Source organism: Tursiops truncatus, chromosome 12 (genome assembly GCF_011762595.2).
Source record: "Tursiops truncatus isolate mTurTru1 chromosome 12, mTurTru1.mat.Y, whole genome shotgun sequence".
NCBI lineage: Eukaryota > Metazoa > Chordata > Mammalia > Artiodactyla > Delphinidae > Tursiops > Tursiops truncatus.
Window position 1 is genome coordinate 30,172,440 of NC_047045.1, and position 17,325 is coordinate 30,189,764.

Consider the following 17,325-nt stretch of genomic DNA (forward strand, 5'->3'; position numbering starts at 1 on the left):
TTACAGCAGGTTTTCTTCAAATAGCAGAATCCTCCTTTTCTTTCACGGTTCTGTTTCCCAGGGCATCACCATTAGTGTCTGTGTTTATCTTCTTTATCAAAACTTAGACTATGAAGTCATTTTTGATAATTTCCTTTTAGCTTAGCCTCACAAAATCTATTATTCTGAAGCTAGGATAGCGTGCCACATTCCACCCCTGCCTGTGCTGCATAAGCACTTTGAATGATGACAGATCAGAGAAGATGGGCCTGAATGCATAATTATCATGACACGTAGTTAATGTTAGCTGATAAAAGTAGGCACACACAATTAAGAGAACATGCTTGATAGAACTAGGCAGTTTATTAAGGCGCTGAGTAGAACAGCTGTGAGGAGTTACAAGGATTCATAAACTTCCTTTTGGCTCCTTGAATGTCACTGTCTTCGATTGCCTTCGCAGTCCCTGTATAAGGTTTGTCGCATGCATAATAATTTCCCTTTCCCCCGCCCCATCCTAGAACAGTTTTGCCTTTTCAACTAGTTACTGTTGCCAACATTTAATAAGAAGGCTTTGCTGAGCTTTCTAATCGAAAACTTGCTTTTATCTTTCTTCATGAAAGAATTGAAATGGCTTCTTTCAGGTTGCTGTAGCCTCTGGGGAGATAAGGACCCTGCGGTTAACAGGATGAGAGATTTTTGTTTAGAAATTTTTATTTAGACAATGAAAAATGACCTCTGTAAACTCAAAGCTATCTTATTTTGGGGCTTTAGGCTTCTGGCAGATAAATCAATTGGGCCCTTGGGACAGCAAAGGAAAAACCTTTGCAGTAACTATGTCAGGGCAACGCAATAGATTTGTTTTGAGTATGCAGTTGTGTTGAATGTAGAATGCACTTAAAAATAAATATCATTTTATTTTCTATTAAATATTCAGGATCTGGATTTTACTCTTTTCAGCTTTTGCAAAGAAATATTCCTTTTTGTGATGCAAACTGGAGAAAGCAGACCTTTTTTATGTATAAAATATGTGGCTATTGTTGGTATTTTGATTTTGACTTTTTAATTATTTACCTGTGCATTCTCTAATTGGAGACTGTTTTAAAATTTAGATTCTCAAAGTTACATTCTCATATTAAAAATCAGTATTATAAACTGCTTTTTTGTGGGTAAACAATTTCATTGTTACTTAAATAATACAAGAGTAGTTTGCCTAAAATATGCTTTTTCAGATTGTCGCAACATTTTTCACACCTGTTCATAGGCTCAAGGAGTTTTGCAGATCCTCACAGCATGAATTTGCACTGCATGTTCACTCTCTAAAGAAAGAATGTTGCACTTGGCTGTGTGCTTTTTTACCTATGTCATGTAGAGTGCAGATTCAGGGTGAAAAGTTATGCAGAATAATCTGTAAATTTGACAGGGAAGCAAACCAGGAGACAGATGCTCTACCAACATGCATACAGTTACTGTTAGGAGTGTTCATCAACCTAGTAAAGAAGCAATTTTGAAGGGGTGAATTTTTTTTTTTTTATTGTACACAAAACCTTCATGCACATTTTGCAATGCCATTAAGATTATGGTGCAAACCAGTAAAATGCATGGGACCAGAAATTAAAGTATACTGGAAAATAGAGGTGGAAAGTGATTTAGCAAATATCACAGTGGGAAGGACAGAAGTGAGATTAGGAAGATGACCAGGGAATATAAGAAAAAGTCATGCTCCCTCTTCTTTCTTTAACTTTAATTCTGTATGACCATTTTGGAGGGGTGTGGGCGGCAAACTGATGTGATCAACGTCTCCTGTCCTCACATTTTTAAAAACTTGTCTTTTCATTTTGATTCTCCTTGCATTCAAAGTTGATCAGTGTTAGGCTATGGTCAGAATTAATGTATAAATCATATCTTATTTATTTTGACAGGTGCCTCTATTTAGGACTTTGAATAATATAAAAATATTAAACAGATATTGCTTAAATATCCATGATTTGGCCAGTGACTCTTGACAATGATCAAAGGTAGGATTTAATTTTAGGGCTTTTGGGACAGGTAAATGATATTTGATTTCTGGTTTTCCTTTCCAAAAAGAAGAAGATGGGCATGACACTAATCTTAAAGTATTGTTCTTCTCAATACTCTGTAATAACCTATATGGAAAAAGAATCTAAAAAGAGGGGATCTATGTATATGTATAACTGATTCACTTTGCTGTACAGCAGAAACTAACACAATGTTTTAAATCAAATATACTCCGATAAAAATTAAATAAAAAAAGAGTAAATGAGATGATACATACTGAGCACTTGCCTGTGCAGACACTATTTACATATATTCACTTATCTAATCTTTACGAGAGTCCTGTGGGATATACATTACTATAATAATCCCAATGATATGGGAAACAGAGGCACAGAGAGGTTAATTTAATTGCTGGTCAGTGGCTGAACTGCTAATCTAGTCAAGATGCCTATGCTCTTAACCCCTGCACTGTGGTCCTCTATGGCAGGTGTACACTGTACATTCAGTAAGTGTAGGGATCCTGCTGCTTCCCTTCACTGAATCCCCTTCATCTATTGACCAAAATATCTGTGGTTACCTCCTGTGATTTTGATATTAAAGTGTTCAGATTATTAAAGAAACCTATATGTTTAAATTTAAATATCTAATTAAGTTATTAGACCAAAGCATGTATCTTTATACCCTTTTCTTTAAAATAATACACTGCATCAGAGAATTCAGTTCAGTAAATTATCAACATTTACCGTGTCCCTAATGTCTGTCACACAGTCTACAGTTAATTAAGACTAAGTTAGATATCTCAGGGTCTTTATTCATAAGCATCTTAAAAAGCATGGAAAGAATAAGTTTACTTAAGACCAATGAAAAATAATTTAAAGTACTATTCTTAATTGATAAATAAAATCAGTTTGGCTATATGATACAGATAATAAATCCCATGATCTATCAGACTTAAAGATAGTATATTTAGTTATAATCATTAATAAATACTTCATGGAAAAATCTTTTAAGTTTACTAGACAGTATCTGAAAATTTGGTTCTCCATACGCACTAGAAATGACATAAATGATCAATTATATTTATAAGCTATTCATGGGATCCATGCTTATAAATCATCACTCATCCCAATATCTGACTTCTTGTTTTTCAGCTTTCTGAAAAATAGTTGTAAATCTAGAGATGGGCTGCCCAAAGCTACAAAAGAGTTGCAATAATCCCAAAGCACATTTACTAAATGTCCATATATGCTAGTGTAAGGTGGTCCCCAGGCCCTTACTCAGGACTGGTTTTTATGTTTAGTTATGTTTCCAAGGTGACTGCAGATTCAAAATATCAAATGAGAAAGATATTTTTTTTTAGGGGCACATAGATGACGCTACAAAGTCCTATACAGTTTAAGGGGCACATAGATGACACTACAAAGTCCTATACAGTTTAAGTAGTGATTAGCTCACTGTCTCCTACAATAGTTGATATCCTTAAACATGTGTTGAGTAAAGTGGCAGTAGGGAAAGAGTCTATGATTGTTTATTATAGGAGCCAGTATAACATTTTAAAGCTCTTTGAGGCATTACTTTACAGTATTTCATGCTTATAATAATGAGATTTCCTTGTCAATTAAGGTTAACTCATATTCTAAATGCTGTGTTTAAAGTATCAGAGTAATGTATCAAATTACTTGAAAATATCTTAAAGATCTTTATAATTTTAAAAAATTGCACAATTGTATAAGCAAACAAAAGGAGATAGAAAATAATTAAAAGAGAGAGGTAAAAGTGAACATCCAAATAAATGGTAACTGGTGACATAATAATCACTACAGTAAGATAGATGGGAGCTGCAATCAAGGTCCCAACGAGAAATAGATAGCACATCTGTCTGGATAAATTGAAAATTGTTATTTGCAAGGGACCATTTACAAATGTGTAGATAGGGTGAAGGGGAAACCCAAAAGATGGAGTTGGCAAAAAAAATAGAGCTGTTATCACTTCAGTCCCAAAGGGAGGAGAGGGGGCAGTTACCAAAATCTAGAAAGAGATATTACCTTGAAAGTAATAGTTGAGGAACATCCAACTGAGGAGACCTTGCAAGGGAGAATACAGGGCAGTAAATATCCTGACCTCACTCTCCCCCATCCTTTCAATGTGTCACTGGTGCTCCCCATTGGCAGAATCCAACTGTAAGCTGGAAGGCAAGGAAAATTGTTGATGGAGTCCGTGTGGGTCAGCCTCTCATGGCAGAGAGCAGAGTGGAGAGTAACGCTGGAGATATCAATGGAAAATACCTGGCATTATGAGTGAAAGTGAAGTAATGTCTCAAAGAACAAAGCACTGAACATTATGATGCCATTAAAATTGTTGGTAAAACTTAAGGAGCAGTGGAAAAATTGAATATTTTGAAATATGATTAAAACTTTGGGAAATAAATAGTGTGAAAAGCACCCAAAGGAAATGTGGAGTTCTCTAAGCAAAGATGAAGATACAGTTGTGTGTGTGTGTTCGCGTGCACCTGTGTGGAGAGAGGGGGAGAGAGAGAGAGAGAGAGAGAGAGAGAGAGAGAGAGAGAGAGAGAGAAAAGACTACAGGCTAGGGGATATCGATTTGGAAACAAAGTTCCTATTAAAGTTTTAGTTCTTTGAGAGCAGACGCCCTGTTGTATTCTTCTTTGTAATCCATGTTTGAACCCAAAGCCTGGATTAGGGTGAAACCAGTGAAATGCAAAATGTAAACAATCACCAAATACTCAATAATCAAGATAAATATTTGAATACTATGTTTAAAGAATGCAAAAAAAAAAAACACACTATGAACGAAATACCACATTTTAGAAGAAATACAGGGCTTCCCTGGTGGCACAGTGGTTGGGAATCCCCCTGTCAATGCAGGGGATGCGGGTTTGAGCCCTGGTCCGGGAAGATCCCACATGCCGCGGAGCAACTAGGCCTGTGCGCCACAGCTGCTGAGCCTGCGCTCTAGAGCCCGTGAGCCACAGCTACTGAAGCCCGCGTGCCCAGAGCCCATGCTCCGCAACGGGAGAGGCCGCTGCAATGAGAAGCCTGCGCGCCGCGATGAGGGCTAGCCCCCGCTCGCCGCAACTAGAGAAAGCCCGTGCGCAACAACGGAGACCCAGCGCAGCCAAAAAAATAAAAATAAAATAAAACAAATACAGATTTCTGTTTCTTTTCACTACCCTGCATTATTGTATGACCAGTGGTTTCCAATCCTCTGCAATCCTCCAGCCTGGCAAGTGCCACAACCCACACTGGTTAGGTTTATAAGGTTTGAACATGGCATAGAAACAGATTGAGCAAAGCAGGGCTTTTTATATATAATCATGGTTTTGATTGCAGAGTTTTATTGACTTTTTCCACTAAGTCAAAATACAGGAAGGTATTTGGTAAGTGTGTACAGGGGTGCACATTTTTCTTTTTGTCTGAAGCTGCAATGTGACTCAGCACGGGACTGCTGAACGCTGTTCCTAATACATAGCTGATAATTGATGTTTATTGAATGAAAGAATGATTAAATGAATTAATGTGGTCATTTCCTTCTCCAAATATGTATTACTAAGATTTGTTGTCTCTTCCAGTTCATATTTTTTTTCTTATTGCTGCATAACTTATGACCTTTCTCTATATGACATTCTTCCTCTAAGTTGCAAGGGCAGTTTTAGGGGCATGAATAGAGACATATGGATACTCAAAGAGGGCTGTTGTAAAAATATCATGAATAATCCACTAGGTAAAAAATGTTATAATAGTTTACTAACATTGCTGGAATTTTGTTTTGTTTTTCCATTTCCTTCACTTCGCTGGGTCTCCGTTGCTGCGCGCGGGCTTCTCTAGTTGTAGCGAGCGGCGACTAGCCCTCATCGCGGCACGCGGGCTTCTCATTGCGGCGGCCTCTCCCGTTGTGGAGCACGGGCTCTGGGCACGCAGGCTTCAGTAGCTGTGGCTCATGGGCTCTAGAGCGCAGGCTCAGCGGCTGTGGCGCACGGGCCTAGTTGCTCCGCGGCATGTGGGATCTTCCCGGACCAGGGCTCGACTTCTATACTTAGAATCTATTTTGTTAATTGAAGTATAGTTGATGTACAATATTACATAAGTTGAAGGTGTACAATGTAGTGATTCACAATTTTTAAAGGTTATACTTCATTTATAGTTATTATAAAATATTGGTTATATTCCCTGTGTTGTTCAATGTATCTTTGTAGCTTATTTTATACATAATAGTTTGCACTTCTTAATCCCCTACACCTATATTGCCCCTCCCCACCTTTCCTTTCCCCTCTGGTAATTACTAGTTTGTTCTGTGAGTCTGTTTCTTTTTTGTTATATTCACTAGTTTGTTGTATTTTTTTAGATTCTACATCTAAGTTATATCATACAGTATTTGTCTTTCTCTGTCTGACTTATTTCACTTAGCATAATACCCTCCCAGTCCAACCATGTTGTTGCAAATGGCAAAATTTCACTCTTTTTTATGGCTGAGTAGTATTCCATTGTATGTATATATATATATATATATATATATATATATATATATATATATATATATATACACCACATCTTCTTTATCCAGTCCTCTGTTGATGGACACTTAGGTTATTTCCATACCTTAGCAATTGTAAATAATGCTTCTATGAACATTGGGGTGCATGTATCTTTTCGAATTAGTGTTTTTGATTTTTTTGGATATATACCCAGCAGTGGAACTGCTGGGTCATATGGTAGTCCTATTTTCAGTTTTTTGAGAAACTTCCATACCGTTTTACACAGTACCTGCATCAATTTACATTCCCACCAACAGTGTATGAGGGTTTCCTTTTCTCTACATCCTGGCCAACATTTGTTATTTGTGTTCTTTTTGATGATAGCCATTCTGACAGTTGTGAGATGATATCTCACTGTGGTTTTGATTTGCATTTCCCTGATGATTACAGATGTTGAGCATCTTTTCATGTACCTGTTGGTCAGCTGTATGTCTTCTTTGGAAAAATGTCTATTCAGGTCTTCTGCCCATTTTTTAATTGGGTTTTTTTTTTTTTAAATGTTGAGTTGTATGAGCTATTTACATATTTTGGATATTAACCCCTTATCAGTCATATATTTTCTCCCATTCTGTAGGTTGTCTTTTCATTTTGTTTATGGTTTCCTTTGCTGAGCAAATAAGTTTAATTAGGTCCCATTTGTTTATTTTTGCTTTTCTTCCTTTGCCTTAGGACAGAACCAAAAAAGTATTGCTATGATTTATGTCAAAGAGTATTTATTATATACCTAGAATCTTCCTCAATTTCTTATCAATTCTATTTAAAGCACACTCAATTTTATTAAACATTGTATATAATCAGATTGCAGTATCAGAGAACTTTAGATTTGCAACATTCTAAATTGTCGTCTATTCTTAATTTTCCCTCCAATTATTCTCAAGTTTGTTTTTAATTTATTTTATATTCTCTCTTGTTTGGAACTTATTATATAGCTTAAAACTGTGTACATTTTAAAATTCTCTGAAGTACCTAGCAGATCAGGGCACAGTAACTGTTAATTAATTAGAACTATCACAATAGTAATGATGTAGCAATTTAACTTTCTCACTGCTTTGATCACATACCCTTCCTTAAGACCCCACTGGAATAATACTGATATTTACAACAATCAAAATTTCTTATCCTTGAAAGCCTTTCTTTTTCGTCTCTAATGTCTCCCATTATTGTTTTGTTAGATATAGCTGACGTGAAGAGAGACTCTGATGCATTATTTATCTTTTCCATAACTAATATCTGATAAAATACAAAGGTGAAATTTGACACAGGAAACTTTTATTTAAGTTCCAGATCATATAAATGCATGTGGTCAAGATTCATTTTTCAGTTTTGGGGGCATGATTATGTGGGATGCTGATTATGTGAGTAAATAAGAAGCAGTGCCCTTCAAGTCTTATATATTATTTATGATATTATTTTTAAAAATATTTTTTCATGAGAACACTGTACTTGATCTTCAACTTGTCCATTTGTCGGGACCAGTTCACTTACTGGTCCATATCCACATAACTCATGTTTTACTGTCATAGACTGATGTGACACAGTGTAATAGAATATGATGCATTGCCTGAATTTAAAGGAACATGGATTATTTCTGGATCTGCCGTGCAGCATGAGATCTGTATCGCATTTGAAACAAAGCTAACCAAGCAGACAGAGCAGAAGGATATCTATAGCATTCATTAATCAGGGTAGAGTATATATATATATATTTTTCAGCATCTTACACTATTTGCTTGGTATATTTTAAGCCTGAAACAGAACAAAAATAGCCTTAGTGACCATGCGCATTGCTTCTTACATGATTGTCCTTAGAGAATTATCCCCTAAAAAAGCCAAAGCAATTCAATTTGGTTGACAATTGTTAAATAGGTTATATTAAATATATTTCTTTATTCCATCTTTTCTCACTGGGGGATCATTAAATATTCTGCAATGTATGCATTTTGATCTATATATAAATATATGACTATTAGCGCTGAACTATGCTACTATCTGCCATTTAAAGCCAATTACATTCAAAATATTTTGAAGAATGTAGTTTGTAAGAACTGCAAATATCAAATTATTTCAGATGTGAACTAAGGAGCGTAAACAGCATGATAGAATCAACTAAAAGATGCATCTTCACTCTTATAGAAGATCTTAGTTTTGGGTGAGATTTTAGAAACTCTTTGGGGCAGAATTGCCGCACATGCTTTAAAGAAGGCAATTTGCATCTGTCTGTACTCTGTGGGGTATATTAAGCATTCTCAAGCTCTTTTCACATAAGTTTATTCTGTCTTTCCTGGGATTTTAGCATCTAAAATACTTGCCTTTTTCCTCCATTCAAATTACTTATTCACCCAGGTCAGAGAGGTAAGAACTACTAGGGATCAGACTGGCATATGTGTTTCCCCCATCTGGCCCCATTATGGAATTAAGAGTTAAAATGCCTTTAACCTTTCTGGAATTAGACATCTATAACACAAATGCCATCCATATCCAGAATTTCATTAATACTTTTCTCTGCTTCTTGATTTTCCCTCTTTCTTTTTTATCATCCAGATGCCCTCTCTCTTGACTTCCCTCACAGCCATACCTCCATGTCTCTGAGATAATTATTCCTAGGCCTTCTGGTTATCATTTGGACAAAAACACAAAATTAAATGAAATTCTTATACAGAGCTTCTGACCACAGTAGAATAACTACTGTATTCATAGTATATATACACTAAATAGTTGATGACTAATTGATCAATACGTGTATGTGTATACTGCATTGGAAAAAGATTGTAAATGGATATAACATAATTAGATTCATGATCTCTGAAAATTGTAATTAATGATGTTTTAGATTATCAGATTGAGTACCAAGTTCTGCCATGGAATTTTAGTGCCCAGACTTGCATTTGTAATTTGCATTTCTTTTCTTTTTTCATATGAAGTTATGATTTGCTATATGAACAAATTCTGCATTGATTCATATGAAAGAACGTTGGGGGACATTGAATCCACATACGCTCATGGAGTGCAAACCTCTGGATCAGAGGAGTCTGCTCTGTGTTAACATAAACATATTCAGTTAAATAACAGGTGACATTGAGTAGATTCATCTTTATGGGTGAAGTTTTAAAGATAGTAAGTAAAGTAATAAATACACAATGAAAAATTTATTTCTCATTCTAATGTCTAGAAATAACTAGATTGGGTATCTATTTAAAGTAGAGGTTAATAACAACAATATGAACATTTCATTCAAGGGAAAAATACAACTCTAAAGAGCCATCAAACAATGCCTTGTTAAAATTGGATCATGATTAAATAGGAGATTTGGTTCTGTTGAACTAGCCAAACGCTGAAGTCACTAATAAATCTCACTTTGTACAACATATTATATTAACAGGAATTCTCTGAATTAAAATGTTAAACTCAAAATACAAAGTCATATTACATATAGAACTGGCCCTGTGCCTACTTCTTTCCACAATTAACTCAACATTAGACCTTGACCAAGGGATATACAAGAACATATACTGTTGCAGTTCAGGGAAAACAGAGGTTTAGTGGGCTCTGATGCCATTGTTGGCTTCAAGAAGAAAGTGGAACATGGCTTGATTCTTGCTATAGATCAGAAGTTTGCATCCTTTCAAAATTCATATGTTGAAACCTAATGCCTAACGTAATAGTATTAGGAGGTAGGGCCTTTGAAAGGGGCTTAGGTCTTGATGACGGAGCCCTCATGAATGGGATCAGTGCCCTTATAAAAGAGATCCTGGAGAGCTAGTTTTTGCCTTCTTCTATGTGAAGGCACAGAGAAGACACCATCTTTTAACCAGGAAGTGGGCTCTAACCAGTTACCCAATCTGCCAGCACCTTGATCTTGGACTTTCTAGCCTATTTGTTTAATTACCTAACATTTCTTCACTTCTCTTTTCTCCTTCCTTTCTCTCATTTCACTTTTATTTTCTTTATAAAAACATTAAAGTGTTTATAATTACAGGTCCTCTATTTATTTTCTCTTCCTTCAGTTCACTCATGTGAATTTTCCAAATAAATATTTGTGTCATCTTTGGAAATGTTTGGTGTTTTAGAAATGGAATAAAAAAGGACAATTGATAGAGAGCATGTGTTTCTTTTATTAGTAGACTAATGCTAGACCTAATATTTATCATTGCTTATGTGACTCATATATTTCAAATACAAAACAGAAACAGACTCACAGACTTAGAGAATGAATTTGTGGTTACCAGAGGGGAAGGATGAGGAAGAGGGATAGATTGGGAGTTTGGGATTGACATGTACACACTGCTATATTTAAAATAGATAACCAAAAGGACCTACTATATAGCACAGAGAACTCTACTCAATATTCTGTAATAACCTAAATAGGAAAAGACTTTGAAGAAGAATAGATACATGTATATGTATAACTGAATCACTTTGCTGTACACCTGAAACTAGCACAACATTGTTAATCAACTATACTCCAATATAAAATGAAAATTAAAAAAAAATAAAATGCCAAAATGACCAATAAGGCATATATATAATTTTAAGTTAAATAGATTTCATTTAACATTTTAACTTAATTTAATAAATGAAAATATTGATTTACACACTTCATGAGATACTAGTTCTATTCTAATGTTCATAGAATTCTATAAAAATGCTGATAGAAGAAATCGCATCTTACTTTAATGTTCTCCCAGTGAGGTCATCCTATGCTACCGAATATACTTGAGAACAACAACTTGCTAAAAACTTTAAAGATAGCCTCCTTCTAGCAACAAGAATTTCTTCAGAAGTAGAACCTTTTCCAAACATATTAATATTTTCAAAAAGATGATAACCCTGTCAGGGATTAGACTGTCTCCAGGGTTAAAACCATAATCTGGTAAATAATTTCAACAGAGGACTTCTCTTCTCCTGGAATAGAAAATCTTCTCATCAGGGAATCCCACAGATATTCATTTCTTCAAAGACAGGACCTTTAAAACATGTTAGAATCTTCAAAGTGGGAAATATGCCACCCCTTAGCAAAATGAAGTCTTTTAAAGTAGAAGCCCAACAGCATTATGAAGACTCTGAAGGAAAACTCCCAAAGCTCTGTAAAATACTGCTTCCAGTACCCAACTCTCAGATTATCATTTTAAGATGTTATGCAGATGGTATGAAATCTACTTCAAAAAAATAGACTATTTCTTAGTGCAGTTTTAGGTTCATAGTAAAACTGAGCACAAAGTACAGAGAGATTCCGTACACTCCTCGCCCTCCACACATGCACGGCCTCCCCTACTATCAACATCACTCACCAGAATACTACTTTTGTTACAACTGATGCACCTACATTGACACATCATTATTACCCAAAGTCCATAGCTTACATTAGGGTTTGCTCTTGGTGTTGTGCATTCTATGGGTTTGGACACATATGAAATGTATCAACAATTGTAGTATTATAGAGCAGCTTCACTGCTCTAAAAGTCCTCTGTGCTCTGCCTCTTTATCCTTCTCTTCCCCCTAACCAATGTAACCACTGATATTTTTACTGTTTCCATAGCTTTGCCATTTCCAGAATGTCCTTTAGTTGGAGTCATACAGCACATATTCTTTCCAAATGGGCTTTTTTTCAGTTAGTAATAGGAATTTAAGCTTCCTCCATATCTTTTCATGGCTTGATAGCTCATTTCTTTTTAGCGCTGAATAGTATTCTATTATCTGGATGTACCACAGTACCAATCTATTCTTCTACTAAAGGGCAACTTAGTAGATTCCAAGTTTTGACTATTATGAATTATGCTTCCAAGTTTTGGCAATTACGAATAATGCTGCTATAAACATCTGCATGCAGGACAAGTTTTCAACTCCTTTGGGTAAATACCAGGGAGCATAATTGCTGGACAGTATGGTAAGATTACATTTAGTTTTGTAAGACATTGCCAAACTAACTTCCAAGGCGGCTCTATCATTTTGTATTCCCACTAGCAATGAATGAGAGTTCCTAGCTCTACATCTTTGCCAGCATTTGGTGCTGTCAGTGTTCTGGCATTTGATAATTCTAATAGGTGTGTAAGTAGTATCTCTTTGTTGTTTAAATTTTCATTTCCATGATGACATAGTATGTGGAACATATTTTAATATTCTTATTTGCATCTGTATATCTTCTTTGGTGTGGTGTCTGTTCAAGCCTTTGTCCCACTTTTTAACTGGGTTGTTTGTTTTCTTATTGTTGAATTTAAAGAGATTTTTGTATATATTTAAAAACAGTCCTTTATCAGAAATGTCTTTTCCAAATGTTTTCTCCTAATCTTTGGCTTTTTTTTTTTAATTCTCTTGACAGTGTTTTTGCAGAGCAGAAATTTTTAATGTTAATGAAGTCCAGCTTGTCAATTCTTTCTTCCATGGATCAAGCCTTTGGTGTTGTAAGTAAAAAGTCATTACCATACCTAAGGTCATCTAGATTTTTTTTTGTGCTATTTTCTAGGAGTTTTATAGTTTTGCATTTTACACTTAGGTCCATGATACATTTTGAGTTAATTTTTTTTTTTACTCACTTTTTAAAATTTTTTTTATTTTTTAACATCTTTATTAGAGTATAATTGCTTTACAATGGTGTGTCAGTTTCGGCTCTATAACAAAGTGAATCAGTTATACATATACATATGTTCCCACATCTCCTCCCTCTTGCATCTCGCTCCCACCCTCCCTATCCCACCCCTCTAGGTGGTCACAAAGCACCGAGCTGATCTCCCTGTGCTATGCGGCTGCTTCCCACTAGCTATCTATTTTACGTTTGGTAGTGTATATATGTCCATGCCACCCTCTCACTTCGTCCCAGCTTACCCTTCCCCCTCCCCGTATCCTCAGGTCCATTCTCTAGTAGGTCTGCATCTTGATTCCCGTCTTGCCCATAAGTTCTTCTGACCATTTTGGGTTTTTTTTAGATTCCATATATATGTGTTAGCATACGGTATTTGCTTTTCTCTTTCTGACTTACTTCACTCTGAGTAAATTTTTTTGAATAATGTTAAGTTCTGTGTCCAGATTTTTTTTTTGCATATAGATGTCTAATTATTCCAGCCTCATTTAATGAAAAAATTATCTTTACACCATTGAATTATCTTTGTTTCTTTGTCAAAGTTTAGTTGACTGTGTTTATGTGGATCTATTTCTGGACTTTCTATTCTGTTCCACTGATCTATTTGTCTATCTTTTTGCCAACACCACACTGTCTTGACTAATGTAGCTTTATTGTAAATCTTGAACTATAGACTGTCAGTCCTCCACCTTCAATATTGTTTTGGCTTTTCTGGGTCTTTTGCTTTTCCATATACAATTTAAGATCAGTTTGTTGATATTCACAAAATAACTTGCTGGGATGAGACTGCACTGAATCTATAGACCAAGTTGGGAATAATTGACATATTTACATGCAATTTACTTTTAAAATGTTCCCATTTGACTTGAACCATTTTAACTGATAAGTAAAATATGGTAAGATCTAGTTATCAAGAAAATAAGATTGGTCTCAAAAGCTTAGTATCTATATTCCTTTAACTCTAATACAAGGATCTGGTAAAATAATAAATGAACGGTGAACAGACCCTGTGGATTTGAATTGTGTAAGGGCAGTTTTCCCTCACTGCATGTTATTTGTGATCTAGAGGAGGAGGCTACAAATCAGAACAATTTATTTGATAACAAATAAATCACCTGAACTGCTATGCTTTTCTCTTTAGGAAAAAAGGTTTATCTACTTCCCTTACCTGATAGAGCTGTTGTGAGACTGAGTTAATATTAGGGAAACTGAAAAGTAATGAGTGCTAAGCTGTAATCACCATGGTCATCAACATTGCCAATTATATAATTGCCACTGTTTTCCACTCCAGAAGTTTATATGTAACTGAAGAATATATTTTTTGTCTAAATTTGAAATTTGATTGGGTTATGAGAGTTTTGGATATAAACTGGTATTATGATTACAAATAAATTTAATGTCTAAGAAAAGCTACTGAAATGCTTAGATATTAGGGCAGAGTACAGAAAATATTTAAAGTAATTTTTGCTTTTTATCACTTACTGTTTTACTATTATATGTTTACTTTTTATTATTATACATATAGTCTAAGTATGTTTATAACAGAAAATATAATTTGAATTCTATTTCTAGTATTCTAGTTCTAAAAAGGTATGAAAAGCTGATTCAGAATATATTAAATTTAAGATTATGGGGATCAAGAGCAGGAAGTGGGTTAGTTTAATCCTCTTTTCTCTCCTTCAATTACTTGTTTTCCCAAGGTGGTGACTCCATTCTATATTTGAACGAGCACTAAAATATGTGTGTGTGTGTGTGTGTCTGTCTGTCTGTAAGACTTGAATATATGATAGACTAGAAGTCAGTAAAATACATGATAACAATTTATATTACCAATTAAAATGTACGTATGTTTAGAAGATACCATACAAAAAATAGAATGGATTTGATTTTCTGAATTGAGATTGTGATTACAAAGGTTTTGGGTTAACTGATATCACGTTTTACATTCTGTATCTTATTCATAATCAACCAAAACCATTTCACAAATCTTTGTAGTTCCATATTTCAAGATAGCCTTCCACCTAGTAACAAATTCAGTTAAACATTCTCAGCTCTTTAGCTCTATAATTTTGTGCAACTTGATTTTTTGAACTCTCAACACTTCTGGTTAGAATACTGAGAATTGTGATTTTCCCAGGAACAGGCCGTCTTAGTATTGTTGCCTTGTCAGCCATTGAGTGGGAGCAGCCTGTGGGAAGCCACAGCTTCACTGCAAACCCTGCGCCTGAGATGGGCGCCAAGGCCAAAGGTCAATTATCCTTACTCGCAGTTGTGAGAGATCTCAAAAGCATGTTTGTTTGTTTGTTTGTTTTTGCGGTACACGGGCCTCTCACTGCTGTGGCCTCTCCCGTTGCAGAGCACAGGCTCCGGACGCGCAGGCTCAGCGGCCATGGCTCACGGGCCCAGTCGCTCCGCGGCATGTGGGATCTTCCCGGACCGGGGCACAAACCCGTGTCCCCTGCATCGGCAGGCGGACTCTCAACCACTGCGCCACCAGGGAAGCCCCAAAAGCATGTTTTTATGGCCATGTTTTTATGGATGAGAACTATTTTATTGTTAGAGGAACTAATAGGGCCAAAAAAATGAAAGTATCAAATGAAATCCAAAGTATTTAAGCACATGATTTTGGGGGAGTTTTGGGTGGTTTCAAGCTTGTTATCTCTTTTCAATCTCACAACAACCCTAAGGAACAAATCTTAGTATCCTTATATTAAATATATAAAAATTGAAGTTTAGATGACTGACATCATCTTAATTTTAAGGAGATGCTTGAATAGTATATGATGCTATATCTAACTCAGTTGCTAAGTGGAGGCCTTGGTTTGGTTGTAGAAAATATGTTTTGTGTTGAAGAAAATGATAGAATCAGAAATCATAAGGTAATCCTCCTTTATTCAGTTTTTAAAAGGTTGTAGCAAACATTCTGATTCTTAGGAATTTAGAGAAAACAACAGTTGCAACATTTAGAATAATTAACCCCAGACATTTCTGTCTGTTCTGCAGGCTCCCCCTGTTGGCTTAATTGCAATGTCAAAAGTCACATGCTTTTGAACTTCAATTTTCTCATTCCAAATAAGAGGAATCTGGCATCTTTTTGTGATCCTAGTCAGGTCACAAAATTTACACCAACAAACTTCTTCTGCTATTGAGTCTTTCTAGCTTAATGGAAAATTTGAGGGAAGCACATGTGAGATGCTATGAGTCCCATAGAAATAAGATAAACTGTCTGAATAATCCCGGTTTTCTGTTTCAAATTAAATTTCTCACCATTAAAATAAGACCTTGGGGGCTTCCCTGGTGGCGCAGTGGTTGAGAGTCCGCCTGCCGATGCAGGGGACACGGGTTCGTGCCCCGGTCCGGGAAGATCCCACATGTTGCGGAGCGGCTGGGCCCGTGAGCCATGGCCGCTGAGCCTGTGCTTCCGGAGCCTGTGCTCCGCAACGGGAGAGGCCACAACAGTGAGAGGCCTGCGTACCGCAAAAAAATAAAAAATAAGAAATAAGACCTTGGGTTATATCTGTCTCTATTTACTATTAAAAATTAAAACGAGGAAAAAACTTTAAATATTTTTAAACAATTCATTTAAAATAACAATACTAAACCCATTACCTGCTAACATAAACAACATTTTTATGAAAAAATAACTCCCAAACAAAAAGAACTAAGGGAGAAGAATGACATTATTTTATACTTCTGTAAATCTCTTTAATGTCTAAGTTAATAGACAGTAGTCAATTCTTATATCTGTATCTTCATCTGCTGCAATTCATTCTTATGATTGAAGTACGTGAAGAAAATATGGCCTTATGCACATATCTAGTTGTCATCACATAAAATTGTATGTATTCTTTGATACTACACCAAAACTCAGCAAGTGGTTCTTTTGAAGAAGAGTGTGTGGAATCTGAAATCATATCAATATACTCTTGATACTTTGTTACATTAAAATCCACTAGTTTATTATGCACTCTGAATGGGTCTTTTACCGGTGCATAATTTTACCCATGCATGTATTTAACACATACATTGGTCATTCAGAAAATATTGGTTCACGGAATTATGCATATCTTCCAAATATCAAAACATCGTATTGGTCAATATCACCACCATTTTCCTCAGAAAAATCTTAAGTATTGTGAGGCTCAAATTTTATCACTGGCAGCAAATTCTGCTGGTTTCTTCTGACAGATTTACCTCAATCATT

At 35.6% G+C, this 17,325-nt stretch overlaps 1 long non-coding RNA gene across 1 annotated transcript in view; it reads left to right on the forward strand.

Annotated features, from left to right (window-relative positions):
* LOC141276083 (uncharacterized) overlaps window positions 1-13,255 on the forward strand; it is a 134,121-nt gene extending 120,866 nt beyond the window's left edge. Inside the window, exon 5 of the long non-coding RNA XR_012325022.1 lies at window positions 12,864-13,255. This is a non-coding gene — a long non-coding RNA (uncharacterized lncRNA). The remainder of the gene's footprint in view (window positions 1-12,863) is intronic.
* Window positions 13,256-17,325: the final 4,070 nt, after the last annotated feature.